Source organism: Triticum urartu, chromosome 2A (assembly GCF_056163025.1).
Source record: "Triticum urartu cultivar PI428250 chromosome 2A, HENAU_Tu73, whole genome shotgun sequence".
Lineage (NCBI taxonomy): Eukaryota > Viridiplantae > Streptophyta > Magnoliopsida > Poales > Poaceae > Triticum > Triticum urartu.
The window spans coordinates 46,570,779-46,588,111 of NC_141874.1; the positions used below are offsets into that span (position 1 = coordinate 46,570,779).

At 41.4% G+C, this 17,333-nt stretch overlaps 1 long non-coding RNA gene across 5 annotated transcripts; it reads right to left on the reverse strand.

Annotated features, from left to right (window-relative positions):
• Nucleotides 1-9,960: 9,960 nt before the first annotated feature.
• LOC125535420 (uncharacterized) lies at nucleotides 9,961-14,315 on the reverse strand. 5 transcript variants are annotated; one of them, XR_007294669.2, is made up of 7 exons: nucleotides 13,626-14,315; nucleotides 12,359-12,440; nucleotides 11,622-11,698; nucleotides 11,119-11,226; nucleotides 10,771-10,983; nucleotides 10,481-10,572; nucleotides 9,961-10,178 (listed from the first exon to the last, which is right to left on the reverse strand). It is a non-coding gene; the product is annotated as an uncharacterized LOC125535420 (long non-coding RNA). The 5 variants fall into 5 exon arrangements; XR_015615694.1 differs by having other exon boundaries at nucleotides 11,119-11,186; nucleotides 12,355-12,440; XR_007294665.2 differs by having other exon boundaries at nucleotides 12,355-12,440.
• Between the last annotated feature and the right edge of the window lie 3,018 nt (nucleotides 14,316-17,333).

The following is a 17,333-nucleotide window of genomic DNA, read 5'->3' on the forward strand; positions in this document are numbered from 1 at the left end:
AATAATATAAAAGGGTATAATAAAGTCCATTAAACATCGAAAACAGATAATATAATAGCATGGAACAATCAAAAATTATAGATACATTGGAGACGTATCAAGCATCCCCAAGCTTAATTCCTGCTCGTGCTCGAGTAGGTAAATGATAAAAACAGAATTTTTGATGTCGAATGCTTCCTAACATAATTTTCAATGTAATTCTCTTTATTGTGGCATGAATGTTCAAATCCAAAAGATTCAAGATAAAAGTTTAATACTGACATAAAAATAGTAATACTTCAAGCATGCTAACCAAGCAATTATGTCTTATCAAAATAACATAGCCGAAGAAAGCTTATCCCTACAAAATCATATAGTTTGGCCATGCTTCATTTTCATCACACAAAATGCTCCCGTTATGCATAACCACAATGACAAGATGAGCAATTGGTTCATACTTTTTAACATGCTTCAGCCTTTTCAACCCTTACGCAATACATGAGCGCAAGCCATGGATATAGCACTATAGGTGGAATAGCATATGATGATGGGGGTTATGTGAGAGGACAAAAAAAGGAGAAAGTCTCACATTAACGCGGCTAATCAACGGGCTATGGAGATGCCCATCAATTGTTGTCAATGCGAGGAGTAGGGATTGCCATGCTACGGATGCACTAGAGCTATAAGTGTATGAAAGCTCATCAAAAGAAACTAAGTGGGTGTGCATCCAACTTGCTTGCTCATGAAGACCTAGGGCATTTTGAGGAAGCCCATCATTGGAATATACAAGCCAAGTTCTATAATGAAAAATCCCCACTACTATATGCAAGTGACAAAATAAGAAACTCTCTATCATGAAGATCATGGTGCTATTTTGAAGCACAAGTGTGGAAAAAGGATAGTAACATTGTCCCTTCTCTCTTTTTCTCTCATTTTTTTGTTTGGTCTTCTTTGGCCTCTTTTTTTATTTGGGCTTCTTTGGCCTATTTTTTTATTTGTTTCACTTTCCTCACATGGGACAATGCTCTAATAATGATGATCATCACAATTTTATTTATTCATAACTCAATGTTACAACTCGATACTAGAACAAAAATATGACTCTATGTGAATGCCTCCGGCGGTGTACCGGGATATGCGATGAATCAAGAGCGACATGTATGAAATAATTATGAAAGTGGCTTTGCCACAAATACGATGTCAACTACATGATCATGCAAAGCAATATGACAATGATGGAGCGTGTCATAATAAACGGAACGGTGGAAAGTTGCATGGCAATATATCTCGGAATAGCTATGGAAATGCCATAATATGTAGGTATGGTGACTGTTTTGAGGAAGATATAAGTAGTCTTATGTGTGATAGAGCGTATCATATCACGGGGTTTGGATGCACCGGCAAAGTTTGCACCAACTCTTGAGGTGAGAAAGGGTAATGCACGGTACCGTAGAGGCTAGAAAATTGCGGAAAGGTAGGAGTGTGTATGATCCATGGAACTCACATTAGTCATAAAGAACTCATATACTTATTGCAAACGTTTATTAGCCCTCGAAGCAAAGTACTAATACGCATGCCCCTAGAGGGATAGATTGGTAGGAAAAGACCATCGCTCGTCCCCGACCGCCACTCATAAGGAAAGCACTCAAAGAACACCACATGCTTCAAATTTGTCACACAACGTTTACCATACGTGCATGCTACGGGACTTGCCAACTTTAACACAAGTATTTCTCAATTTCACAATTGCCCAACTAGCCTGACTCTAACATTACCACCTTGATATCTCAAAACATCTATTAAGAATCATAGTATTCAATGCACTTTATATGAAAGTTTTTATCATACCCATCTTGAATGCCTATCATATTAGGACTAGCTTTATAGCCAAAGCAAATTAACATGCTGTTCTAAAAGACTCTCAAAATAATATAAGTGAAGCATGAGAGATCAATAATTTCTACAAAATAAAACCACCACCGTGCTCTAAAAAATATAAGTGAAGCACAAGAGCAAAATTATCTAGCTCAAAAGATATAAGTGAAGCACATAGAGTATTCTAATAAATTGCAATTCATGTGTGTCTCTCCCATAAGGTGTGTACAGCAAGGATGATTGTGGTGAACTAAAAATCAAAGACTCAAATCATACAAGATGCTCCAAGCAAAACACATATCATGTGGTGAATAAAAATATAGCCTCAAGTAAAGTTACCGATAGACGAAGACGAAAGAGGGGATGCCTCCGGGGCATCCCCAAGCTTGGGCTTTTGGTTGTCCTTGAATTTTACCTTGGTGTGCCTTGGGCATCCCCAAGCTTAGGCTCGTGCCACTCCTTATTCCATAATCCATCAAATCTTTACCAAAAAACTTGAAAACTTCACAACACAAGACTCAACAGAAAATCTCATGAGCTCCGTTAGTATAAGAAAACAAACAACCACCTTAAGGTATTGTAATGAATTCATTCTTTATTTATATTGGTGCTAAACCTACTGTATTCCAACTTCTCTATGGTTCATACCCCCTGATACTAGGCATAGATTCATCAAAATAAGCAAACAACACACGAAAAACAAAATCTGTCAAAAACATAACAGTCTGTAGCAATCTGTAGGTTTCGAATACTTCTGTAACTCCAAAAATTCTACCAAATTAGGACAACCAGGGTAATTTGTATATTAATCTACTGCAGTTGTAATTGGTATTTTATCGCTCTGGTAATTAATGAAAATTATTCTCGTGAGTGCATACTTTCTGTTTTTTTCCAGCAAGATCAAACAACAATCATCCAAGAAGATCCTAAAGGCTTTACTTGGCACAAACACTAATTAAAGCATAAAAAACACAATCATAACAGAGGATAGATGATTTATTTATTACTAAACAGGAACAAAAAGCAAGGAACAAAAATAAAATTGGGTTGCCTCCCAACAAGTGCTATCGTTTAACGCCCCTAGCTAGGCAAAGAGATTTCAATGATGGTCACATGAAAGACAAGAATTGAAGCACAAAGAGAGCATCATAAAACACGTGACAAACACATCTAAGTCTAACACACTTCCTATGCATAGGCATCTTATAGGCAAACAAATTATCAAGGCAAACAAAAACTAGCATATGCAAGGAAGAGGAATGAAATAATAGCAATCTCAACATAACGAGAGGTAATTTACTAACATGAAAATTTCTACAACCATATTTTCCTCTCTCATAATAATTACATGTAGGATCATAAGAAAATTCAACAATATAGCTATCACAAAACATATTCTTAACACGATCCACATGTATGCAAAGTTGACACTCTTCCAAAATAGTGGGATTAACATTAACTAAAGTCATGACCTCTCCAAACCCACTTTTATCAAAAACTTCATAAGATTGAACATTCTCCAAATATGTGGGATCTAAAGTTGACACTCTTCCAAACCCACTTTCAATATTATTGCAAACATTATTATCAATCTCATATTCATCATGGGGCTTAAATAAATTTTCAAGATCATAAGAAGAATCACCCCAATCATGAACATTGCAACAAATAGTAGTCATAGCAAAACTAGCATCCCCAAGCTTGAGGTTTTGCATATCATTAACACAATTTTCATTAAGAGAACTTATAATAACATCATTACAATCATGCTTTTCATCGAATGAACTATCAAGTATGGGTGCAATAGCAACGATCTCATGTTTAACATAAGGAACTATAGCAAATTCATCTTCATAAATATTGGCATCATGGCCACAAGAATAGCAAGCATCATGTTCATCAAGGGATATTTCAATCAAATCATCGGAATCATAATTATCTATAGATTCGTGCATATCATTATTTTCTTCCAAAGCAACGGTCATTCTTTCAATAAATTCTTTGACATAGAAATTATGAGCATAGTTTTCATAGCAATATTTAAGCATGTGAAAATTTTCAGATTCATAGAGAGTAATATCATACTTTTCAATCAAAGAAGCAACTTCATAAGCACCCTTAAAAGCAACAAATTCTTCAATTTGTTCGATATCGTAGTAACTATAAACACCCTTTGCATAAGAAGATAAGATTTCATTATCATTAAACTCACATAGGTAGGGGACGTGTTTTTAGGGTTCTTAGAGCAACAAGTAAAATCATAAATTTCACAAAGATTCCAAGCATAACACAACAATCTGTTTATTTGATCCCATAAGAGTCTGCCTTTCTCAGACAAACAGTGACGCACAAAATGAGCATGCTCATCTAAAGATTTCCCATCAACTAGGCTAGTTGGGGTTTCTGCACAAGTGCATAAGGATTGAAGATGATCCAAGTAGAACACTTTAAGTGGATCCATATCAATAGATTTTTAGCAAGCAAAGATGCAAGCAAATAGAAGGCACATGGAAACACAAAAAACATACATACGGGAAGAAGGCGAAGAAAAGGCAAAGGGTGAAGTGGGGGAGAGGAAAACGAGAGGCAAATGGCAAATAATGTAATGCGAGGGATAAGAGTTTGTGATGGGTACTTGGTATGTCTTGACTTGTGCATAGATCTCCCCTGCAACGGCGCCAGAAATCTTCCTTGCTACCTCTTGAGCATGCGTTGGTTTTCCCTTGAAGAGGAAAGGTTGATGCAGCAAAGTAGCGTAAGTATTTCCCTCAGTTTTTGAGAACCAAGGTATCAATCAAGTAGGAGACTACACGCAAATCGCCTAGTACCTGCACAAACAAATAAGAACCTTGCAACCAACGCGATAAAGGGGTTGTGAATCCCTTCACGGCCACTTGCAAAAGTGAGATCTGAAAAAGATAATAAGATAAATATTTTTGATATTTTTGTGGTATAGATTGGAAAATAAAGATTGCAAAATAAATAGTAAACTAGAATTGTAGATTGGAAACTTATATGATGTAAAGTAGACACGGGGGCCATAGGTTTCACTAGTGACTTCTCTCAATATAGCATGTATTACGTGGGTGAACAAATTACTGCCGAGCAATTGATAGAAAAGCGCATAGTTATGATGATATCTAAGGCAATGATCATGAATATAGGCATCACGTCTGTGTCAAGTAGACCGAAACAATTCTGCATCTACTACTATTACTCCACACATCGACCACTATCCAGCATGCATCTAGAGTATTAAGTTCATAAGAACGAAGTAATGCATTAGGCAAGATGACATGATGTAGAGGGATAAACTCAAGCAATATGATATAAACCCCATCTTTTTATCCTCGATGGCAACAATACAATACGTGTCGTTTCCCTTTCTTTCACTGGGATCGAGCACCGCAATAATGAACCCAAAGCTAAGCACTTCTCCCATTGCAAGAAAGATCAATCTAGTAGGCCAAACTAAACCGATAATTCGAAGAGACTTGCAAAGATATCAAATCATGCATATAAGAATTCAGAGAAGAATCAAATAATATTCATAGATAATCAAGTTCATAAACCCACAATTCATCTGATCTCGGCAAACACACCGCAAAAAGAGTTACATTGAATAGATCTCCAAGAAGATCGAGGAGAACTTTGTATTGAGATCCAAAGAGAGAGAAGAAGCCATCTAGCTAATAACTATGGACCCGAAGGTCTGTGGTAAACTACTCACACATCATCGGAGAGGCTATGGTGTTGATGTAGAAGCCCTCTGTGATCGAATCCCCCTCCGACAGATCGCCAGAAAAGGCCCCAAGATGGGATTTCACAGGTACAGAAGGTTGCGGCGATGGAAAATGTATTTCGTGGCTCTCTCCGAAGGTTTTTAGGGTATAAGAGTATATATAGGCGAAAGAAATAGGTCGGTGAGCTGCTAGGGGCCCACGAGGGTGGGGGGCGCGCCCTCCTGCCTCGTGGCTTCCTTGCTGCTTTCTTGACGTCCACTCCATGTCTCCCGGATTCTGTTTGGATTCTCGCGAAGGTTTCATTCTGTTTGGATTCCGTTTAATATTCCTTTTCTCCAAAACACTGAAATAGGCAAAAAAACAGCAATTTGCACTGGGCTTTCGGTTAATAGGTTAGTCCCAAAAATAATATAGAAAGGTATAATAAAGCCCATTAAACATCCAAAACAGATAATATAATAGCATGGAACAATCAAAAATTATAGATACCTTGGAGACGTATCAGTGACTAATGAGTTAGTTGCGGGATGATGCATTATGGAACAAGTAAAGAGACTTCCGGTAACGAGATTAAACTAGGTATGAGGATACCAACAATCGAATCTCGGGCAAGTAACATATCGATGACAAAGGGAATAACGTATGTTGTTATTGTGGTTTGACCGATAAAGATCTTCATAGAATATGTAGGAACCAATATGAGCATCAAGGTTCCGTTGTTCTCGGTCATGTCTACATAGTTCTCGAACCCATAGGGTCCACACTCTTAACGTTCGATGATGATTTGTATTATGAGTTATGTGTTTTGGTGACTGAAGATTGTTCGGAGTCCCGGATGAGATCGTGGACATAACTAGGAGTCTTGAAATGGTCGAGACGTAAAGATTGATATATTGGACGATAGTATTTGGACACCGGAATAGTTTCGGGACATTTTGGATATTTATCGGGGTATCGAGGGGTTACCGGAACCCCCCGGGGAAGTAATGGGCCAACATGGGCCGTAGGGGATAGAGATGGGAGCCCACAAGGGGTGGCGCGCGCCGCCCCCCATGGGCTGTCCGAATTGGACAAGGGGAAGGGACGCGGCCCCCCTTTCCTTCCCCCTCTCCCTCTCCTTCCCTCTTTCCCCCTCCATGAGAAGAAAAAAGGGGGGGCGACTCCTACTAGGACTGGAGTCCTAGTAGGACTCCCCCTCTTGGCGCGCCCCTGGTGGCCGGCCTCCTCCTCTCCCTCCTTTATATACATGGGCAGGGCACCCCTTGGAGACACACGAAAGTTTCGAAGCCGTGTGCGGTGCCTCTCTCCACGGTTTACTCCTCCGGTCATATTCACGTAGTGCTTAGGCGAAGCCCTGCGCGGATCACATCACCATCACTGTCACCACGCCATCGTGCTGACGAAACTCTCTCTCGATCCTTTGCTGGATCAAGAGTTCGAGGGACGTTATCAAGCTGAACGTGCGCTAAACTCGGAGGTGTCGTATGTTCGGTACTTGATCAGTTGGATCGCGAAGATGTTCGACTACATCAACCCGTTAACCTAACACTTCCGCTTTCGGTCTACGAGGGTACATGGACACACTCTCCCCCTCTCGTTGCTTTGCATCTCCTAGATAGATCTTGCATGATCGTAGGAATTTTTTGAAACTGCATGCTGCGTAACCCAATAGTGGCATCAGAGCCAGGTCTATGCATAGATGATATGCACGAGTAGAACACAAAGAGTTGTGGGCGATAATATTCATACATCTTACCACCAACGTCTTATTTTGACTCGGCGGTATTGTTGGATGAAGCGGCCCAGACCAACCTTACATGACCATGTTCATGAGACCGATTCCACCGACAGACATGCAACTTGTTTTGCATAAAGGTGGCTGGCGGGTGTCTGTTTCTCCAACTTTAGTTGAATCGAATTTGACTACGGTCGAAGGTTAAAACAACACACTTGACGAAAAATCATTGTGGTTTTGATGCGTAGGTAAGAACGGTTCTTGCTAGAAGCCCGTAGTAGCCATGTAAAACTTGCAACAACAAAGTAGAGGACGTCTAACTTGTTTTTCCATTGCATGTTCTGATGTGATATGGTTAAGACATGATGTGATATAAGTTATTTTATGAGATGATCATGTTTTGTAAAAGTTATCCGCAACTGGCAGGAGCCTTATGGTTGTTGCTTTATTGTATGAAATGCAATCACCATGTAATTGCTTTACTTTATCACAATGCGGTAGCGATAGTTGTAGTAGCAATAGTTGGCAAGATGACAACGACGCTACGATGGAGATCAAGGTGTCAAGCCGGTGACGATGGAGATCATGACGGTGCTTTGGAGATGGAGATCAAAGGCACAAGACGATGATGGCCATATCATGTCACATATTGTGATTGCATGTCATGTTTATCTTTATGCATCTTATTTTGCTAAGTACGGCGGTAGCATTATAAGATGATCCCTCACTAAATTTTAAGGTATAAGTGTTCTCCCTGAGTATGCACCGTTGTGATAGTTCGTTGTGCCGAGACACCACGTGATGATCGGGTGTGATAAGCTCTACGTTCACATACAACGGGTGCAAGATAGTTTTGCACGTGCAGAATACTCGGGTCAAACTTGACGAGCCTAGCATATGCATATATGGCCTCGGAACACTCAGACTGAAAGGTCGAGTGTGAATCATATAGTAGATATGATCAACATACAGATGTTCACCATTGAAAACTACTGCATCTCATGTGATGATCGGACATGGTTTAGTTGATATGGATCACTTGATCATTTAGATGACTAGAGGGATGTCTATCTAAGTGGGAGTTCTTAAGTAATATGATTAATTGAACTTTAATTTACCATGAACTTAGTCCTGATAGTTTTTGCATATCTATGTTGTTGTAGATCAATGGCCCGTGCTACCGTTCCCTTGAATTTTAATGCGTTCCTAGAGAAAGCTAAGTTGGAAGATGATGATAGCAACTACACGGACTGGGTCCGTAACTTGAGGATTATCCTCATTGTTGCACAGAAGAATTATGTCCTGAAAGCACCGCTAGGTGCAAGGCATGCTGCAGGAGCAACTCCAGACGTTATGAACGTCTGGCAAGCTAAATATGATGACTACTCGATAGTTTAGTGTGACATGCTTTACGGCTTAGAATCGGGACTTCAAAGATGTTTTGAACATCATGGAGCATATGAGATGTTCCAAGAGTTGAAGTTAATATTTCAAGCAAATGCCCGAGTTGAGAGATATGAAGTCTCCAACAAGTTCTATAGCTGCAAGATGGAGGAGAACAGTTCTGTCAGTGAACACATACTCAGAATGTCTGGGTACCATAACCACTTGACTCAGCTGGGAGTTAATCTTCCTGATGATAGTGCCATGTGGTTTTTGATGCGTAGGTAAGAACGGTTCTTGCTAAGCCCGTAGCAGCCACGTAAAACTTGCAACAACAAAGTAGAGGACGTCTAACTTGTTTTTGTAGGGCATGTTGTGATGTGATATGGTCAAGACGTGAATATATAAATTGTTGTATGAGATGATCATGTTTTGTAACACTGTTATCGGCAACTGGCAGGAGCCATATGGTTGTCGCTTTATTGTATGAAATGCAATTGAAATGTAATTGCTTTACTTTATCACTAAGCGGTAGCAATAGTCGTAGAAGCAATAGTTGGCGAGACAACAACGATGCTTCGATGGAGATCAAGGTGTCAAGCCGGTGACGATGGTGATCATGACACTACAAGAAATATGTCAACTTGCGACCATCACTATTGGTCACTAAAAGGTCATTGTTTTTCATTTGTGACCTTGTTGTGACCAAAAACAGATGGTCAAAAGCTGGCGGTCGTAAACTGAAATTAATGATCTTCATTGTGAGAAGGTCGTGGAATTCCACGACCAAAACAAAAGGTCATTGATTCTATGACCTTCTGTTTTGGTCGCTAGCTGTCTGCCTAGGCCACATCAGATCTGACGTGGCAAAATTGCGACCAATTGAAAAGGTCGTTAATAAGATTCAGCCCGGTCCGATTAGGTGTCTATATGGGCCAAGCCTATTAATTCAGCCCATTTAGTATGTTTTCCCTGGTAATTTCTACATGGGCCATACTTCCATATTAGGGGGCCTTGGCCTTTTTTGCAATATATATTTTTTTATTTTCTGAGGCTTTTTTGTTTCACTTTTTAAACAGACCAATGCTTGTTGGGCTGTGGCCTTTTTCAGCCCAATTAGTTGTCCAGTATTAGATCTAGGATTTTAAATTAATGTTTGGAAAAATTGTTTGGGCACAAGACCTATTTAATCCAGTTACACACACGCATCCGACATTGTTTCATATTCAGATCAGGAAAACTCAATGTCGAATTCAAATCATCCATCATATCACATCACATAACACATCTCCCAGGTTTACATAACATAACAAAATCATCTCAGGAATACATTTCCTTACATAGGAATTATGGCACATCTGCTCCTATCCTAACATGTACGTATATGCATGTGTGCTCGCTTGACCGGCGCATGCATCACTGTAGCAGCCAAGCAAGTAGGCATCATTGACGTCTACTCACAGCTTTCCTCGCACCAGAGAAAGAATCAAAACAAAAAATATTAGTAACTTTAAATCATAAAGTATATCCACATCACCATAAAATAGTCGCAGACCATCACACAGAAGCCAAATACTATGAACTGATGATTAGTAGACACGAACATGATTCAGCTACGTAATGGCTACCACAAGCAAAAGTGACAAGTGTGTAAGCAAGCTGCTAGTGTACACGGTAGGCTATTGCTGCTAGTGTTCTAAACCAACAGAGCATGCTATAGGACCAGAAAATAGGGAGCTAGGGCTAGAAGATGGAGCCGACTCACCAGAGAGCTTTTGGTCGCCGCCGTCACGCCGGTCGCCTCAAGAAGCACCACCGCGCCGGAGACGGTGCTAGACGTGAGCAAGAGCAGAGCACCTGTTGCGTCCATTTCAAAATAGAACAAGAACAAAAAATTAGGAAGGATTGCAAACTCATTCATTCTCTGGGAAGTTTGATTCGATTGACAGACAGCAGCAGGATGAGGGTAGCATCTCGATTCCAACAGCAATAGTAGCGGTAGGAATGTAGGATTGAGCTAGACAGATAAATGAAAAGGAGGGAGCAGGGAGCGACCTTGTGCGTGGGGTGGTGGATGTAGGGCTGGACATCGAGCTCGTGGTGCTTCTGGCTAGGAAGTACCAGCAGGCTCTAGAAGCTTCCATCGCATGGAATTTCCGCGACAACTATAGTGCAGTTTGTCTCCCGGACAGTTTGGCTCGCAGGACTGATCCGTCGGGAAACACAAGCTTCCTCAGTAGATCGAAGTCATGGTTTTCGGGTTTGTCACTGCCATAATCACACGCAGAGTTAGCATCAAAGATTTCTTTCAGTTTCAGCACATGAAAAGAAAACTGAAAGTTGTCTAAAGATATACACGTGTGGAAAAGCTAAAAGTTCTCCACTACCTGTAATGTTTGTTACCTAACGTATATAGCACAACCGCCGACTGCCCACGCCGTGGCGTGGTATTCCGCCATCGGGTGAACGCTCTGTCAACACGATAATCAGCAGTGGCAGACACGAGTGAAGCTACCAAGACAATATAAAATTTACATAATCAGTACCACTGCTCGATTTTTGCAATAGTTCAGAAAAGAACAATGAGTTTTCAGTAAAGAGGAATATGTTTAAATTTAGGGGCGCTTCTATTTTTCTTGACATAAGAAGTGGCTAGAGCCTTCTCTGTTTGGTGAAGGTGCCGATGGTATGCACGTCTGTATTTACAAGAACAATAGCTGGGCTTTTTGTATGAGTAAGGAAATGATAGATGATTTTTTAAGATCCACAAACCCAGGCACAACAAGTTTTTACCAGACTGTCAACATATATACAGTATTGCAGTTATGTTTACAATCAGGTAGACAGACTTGGCATATGCACAACAAATAGAATCTGCCAACATGTGATAAGAACAAAGAACCTACCTATTGGATTTGATTAAATTTCTCTCTCTGCTCATCCTCAAGCACAACTCAACCGAGAACAACATCCTTTATTTGGCCTGGCAAGGAAATGAAAAGGCACCATTAGGAACGGAAAATGCATATGAGACAGCTATCTATCAAGCACTTGACTGAAACAACAAGAAATCGTCGGCCTCTACCTCTAGTCTGCTACCAAATCCCCACAAAATCATGCGGGCCAAAGTCACAAGCACAAAAGCAGGTTACAGCCAGGATCTATGATAATTTTCTACTATGCACAAGTATTGCTGGATAACTCGTCTAGCAAGACAAAATACACAGGATAAACTCGTCGGGCGTACAAGGCGGGCTTGCTGCAACCACAAAATCACAAGCCCTCTAAAACCTGGTGCCCATGTTCCTATTATTGTTTGTTCGTTCATTAATCACCCTAGCGTAGCGGATTCTATCTAACTAGATGATTTGTGTGGCTTGGTGACAAAATCAATCTAAGAAAGTAATCTAGCAACATCTGATCTGAGATAATCATCCATCCACGCTTGTGATTATGTAGGAACAGTAGTAGTAACCGGCACGACGATGTAGTGAAAGGAAACAGTAACTGGTGATTAACAATACAGTACATGATCTACATAGTTAACTGAAGCGTTGCTGTCTGAATCCACATAGTTCACTGAATATCTTGGACACTGCATCTTCAGGTCTGACAAGGCAGGGAGAGGGAGGGGGTTACCTACAGCTGCAGGCAGGAAGATGGGTGGGAGTTGGGCGAGGTCCATGGTGACCTTCTGTGCTTCCTCCCTCCCTCCTCGAGTGGTTCTCCAATCCAACACACACACACACAGATATATATATATATATATATATAGAATTTAGCATTTAGCATGAATCATTGGTCTTAGTTGTATATGAGACTAGTTGGGCTGTGTATTCTAAGCTCCAAGCAAGTTACAGAAGAAACTGAAGATGAACCGTAAATAACAGACTAAAAAATCAAATAGAAACCCAAAATTTAAATACAAGTAGAACAGGAAGGATTACAACAGGTTCAATTCAATCAATTCCTAAGCATTGAATCAGTAGCATAAGCATGCAGCAACAACATAAGCATTTAATCAACAACAGTGTGAGCATAGTCATTAAATCAGCAGCAGCAACTGATTGAAACCAAAAGGTTCCAGATCATGTACGCCGGTCCTATACTTCTATCTTCAATAGAATGTTGCAATCAAACATTCTAGAATCTGGATAAACAAGGACATCAAGCAAACTGTGCATGTAGGACGATTCATCAGCTAAAAAAGAGGCATTTTGGGTGTTTACCAAATATAGCCTTCTAAAGCATGGTTATATGGTTTGAAACTCTGAATCAAGTGGCCAACAAGTGGCTGCTAGGTGAGTATTGATGACTCAGCCACGACTACTGACTGGCTCACCATAGATGTATACTACGTAAAGTGCGTAGCGCCTGTCCATCCCAGTGGATGAAGACGTGTACTGTGAGGGAGTGTGGGCGCCAGACGGAGATGGTCAAGTATATACTAACTCAACAATTCAGTCAAAGTCACATGGATTATCAATCTATATATGAAACCTTCCGCATTAATAGGATGCATGCACTATACCAGTGTTGTGCTGTGTTGCAGGGTTCAGACCTGGGATGGTCAAGACTCAAAGTACCCGCAAAATAAAATAAAATGTTTCAGTTCATTTGCACGTGGCACTGTCCATTTCATAAGAGTAATTGGTACCATGAGTAACCCATTGGCTGCACTAGATAATATCATGGATTCATGGTCGAATCATGCTGATAAGTCCACACTGACATGAACTAACTGAAATTTGGATTCTCTGGGAACGATGGTATCTGGACTCAGGTTGCATTGACACAAACCAATTGTAATAAGTACACATGAATGAAACTGGAACTCAAAGATTCAGTGGAGGCTAAATGCATATAGAAAAACTTTGATTTGGATCTGGAGGCAGAGAGGGGAATCTCACCCCGTTCACTAGGCGGGGAAGAGGAAGCAGCCACCGGCCCACGCGCTGGGGGAGAGGAGGCAGGTGCTCCTCCACCTCCTCTGGCCACTAGGATGGCTCGCCGGGGATGGCTGCTTTGGGAGGAGGATGCGAATCCGCGTGAGGACGTCGCCTTCGTTGGTGGGGACGTAAGGGGCCGGAGAAGATTCACTGGTGGGGGGGCTGTGGCCGGCGTGTAGCTTGGGTGGATCCTCCTCGAGGAGCTTGGCCTTGGCGCGGAGGATCTCGGTGTTCAGCACGTGCCGTCGATGGTGGGAGAGGCGGCCGCCCGAGAAAATCAATGAGAAGGGGTCAGAGGTCGTGGCCGTGCGAGGCAAACCGCCAATAAAACGACTCAGCTGTGGGAGGAGACGGACCTGATTTAGCCGGTGGGGACCGCTGCGTGTCCTCGCCATACGAGGATCTGGCCGCCATCTCACTCGCACGGCCTGGATCCGCCCGCTGCGTCGTGGTCGGAGTAGAGAAGATGGTGAGGTCGGCGGCGGAGCCGAAGGGGCCGGAGACGGAGGCTGGCCGCGCCGGGGACGCCATGAGATGCTCTGCGATCCGCGGGCAAGAGCGAGGCGATGAGGAGCAGGCACGCGGGCGCGAACGGCGGGAGCAGGCGGTCGTCCACGAAGGCGAGGAGGAGCGGCTTGAGGTGGGAGGGGAGGGGAGGGGAGGACTGATACGTCTTCAACGTATTTATAATTTTTGATTGCTCCATGCTATATTACCTACTGTTTTAAATTATATTGGGCTTTATTTTCTACTTTTATATTATTTTTGAGACTAACCTATTAACCGGAGGGCCAGCCCAGAATTACTGTTTTTTTGCCTATTTCAGTGTTTCGGAGAAACATAATATCAAACGGAGTCCAAACGAAATGAAACCTTCGGGAACGCGATCTTCTCATCAGATAAGACCCAGGAGACTTGGACCCTCTGTAAAGAAAGCCATGAGGTGGTCACGAGGGTGGAGGGCGCCCCCTAGAGCGCGCCCCCTGCCACATGGGCCCCTCGAAGCTCCACCGACGTACTCCTCCTATATATACCTACGTATCCCCAAACGATCAGATACGGAGCCAAAAACCTAATTCCACCGCCGCAACATTCTGTATCCACGAGATCCCATCTTGGGGCCTGTTCTGGAGCTCCGCCGGAGGGGGCATCGATCACGGAGGGCTTCTACATCATCATCCAAGCCCCTCCGATGAAGTTTGAGTAGTTTACTTCAGACCTACGGGTCCATAGTTAGTAGCTAGATGGCTTCTTCTCTCTTTTTGGATCTCAACACAATGTTCTCCCCCTCTCTCGTGGAGATCTATTTGATGTAATCTTCTTTTTGCGGTGTGTTTGTTGAGACCAATGAATTGTGGGTTTATGATCCAGTCTATCTATGAATAATATTTGAATCTTCTCTGAATTCTTTTATGTATGATTGGTTATCTTTGCAAGTCTCTTCGAATTATCAGTTTGGTTTGGCCTACTAGATTGGTTTTTCTTGCCATGGGAGAAGTTCTTAGCTTTGGGTTCAATCTTGCGGTGTCCTTTCCCAGTGACAGAAGGGGCAGCAAGGCACGTATTGTATTGTTGCCATCGAGGATAACAACATGGGGTTTTTATCATATTGCATGAAACTATCCCTCTACATCATGTCAGCTTGCTTAAGGCGTTACTCTATTTTTAACTTAATACTCTAGATGCATGCTGGATAGCGGTCAATGAGTGGAGTAATAGTAGTAGATGCAGGCAGGAGTCGGTCTACTTGTCTCGGACGTGATGCCTATATACATGATCATACCTAGATATTCTCATAACTATGCTCAATTCTGTCAATTGCTCAACAGTAATTTGTTCACCTACCGTAGAATACTTATGCTCTTGAGAGAAGCCACTAGTGAAACCTATGGCCCCCGGGTCTCTTTCTCATCATATCAATCTCCATCACTTTATCATTGCTTTGCTTTTTTGCTTTGCCTTTTACTTTTCACTTTGCATCTCTATACCAAAAATACCAAAAATATTATTTATCATCTCTATCAGATCTCACTTTCGTAAGTGACCATGAAGGGATTGACAACCCCTAAGCGCGTTGGTTGCATTGAGCTATTGTTTTTGTGTAGGTACGAGGGACTCGCGCGTAGCCTCCTACTGGATTGATACCTTGGTTCTCAAAAACCGAGGGAAATACTTACGCTACTTTGCTGCATCATCCTTTCCTCTTCGGGGAAATCCAACGCATTGCTTAAGAGGTAGCAAGAAGAATTTCTGGCGCCGTTGCCGGGGAGTCTGCGCAAAAGTCAACATACCAAGTACCCATCACAATCCCTATCTCCTGCATTACATTATTTGCCATTTGCCTCTCGTTTTCCTCTCCCCCACTTCACCCTTGCCGTTTTATTCACCCTCTCTCTCTATCCTCCCTCTCTATTTGCCACTTTTGCCCGTTTGCTTTTTGTTTGCTCGTGTGTTGGATTGCTTGTTTGTCGCGATGGCTCCAGATAATACCAAATTGTGTGACTTCACCAATACCAACAATAATGATTTCCTTAGCACTCCGATTGCTCCTCTTACCGATGCTGAATCTTGTGAAATTAATGCTGTTTTGCTGAATATTGTCATGAAAGATCCATTCTCCGGCCTTCCTAGTGAAGATGCCACTACCCATCTTAATAGCTTCATTGATTTGTGTGACATGCAAAAGAAGAAAGATGTCGATAATGATATTTTTAAATTGAAGCTATTTCCTTTTTCGCTTAGAGATCATGCTAAAGCTTGGTTTTCATCTTTGCCTAAAAATAGTATTGATTGACGGAACAAGTGCCAAGATGCTTTTATCTCTAAGTATTTTCCTCCCGCTAAGATCATTTCTCTTAGAAACGATATTATGAATTTTAAGCAACTTGATCATGAACATGTTGCACAAGCTTGGGATAGAATGAAATTAATGATACGTAATTGCCCTACTCATGGTTTGAATTTGTGGATGATTATACAAAAAATTTATGCCGGATTGAATTTTGCTTCTAGAAATCTTTTAGATTCGGCCGCGGGAGGCACTTTTATGGAAATCACTTTAGGAGATGTTACTAAACTCCTAGATAATATTATGGTTAATTATTCTCAATGGCACACTGAAAGATCCACTAATAAAAATGTGCATGCGATAGAAGAAATTAATGTTTTGAGTGGAAAGATGGGTGAACTTATGAAATTATTTGCTACTAAGAGTTTTTCATCTGATCCTAATGATATGCCTTTGTCTACTTTGATTGAGAATAATAATGAATCTATGGATGTGAATTTTGTTGGTAGGAATAATTTTGGTAACAACGCGTATAGAGGAAATTTCAACTCTAGGCCTTATCCTAGTAATCCCTCTAATAATTATGGTAATTCCTTCAACAATTCTTATGGAAATTATAATAAGATGCCCTCTGATTTTGAATCTAATATTAAAGAATTTATTTCTTCGCAAAAGAATTTTAATGCTATGATTGAAGAAAAATTGCTTAAGATTGATGATTTGGCTAGGAACGTTGATAGAATTTCTCTTGATGTTGATTCTTTAAAGCTTAGATCTATTCCTCCTAAGCATGATATCAATGATTCTCTCAAAGCCATGAGAATTTCCATTGATGAGTGCAAGGAAAGAACCGCTAGGACGCGTGCTATGAAATATGCCTT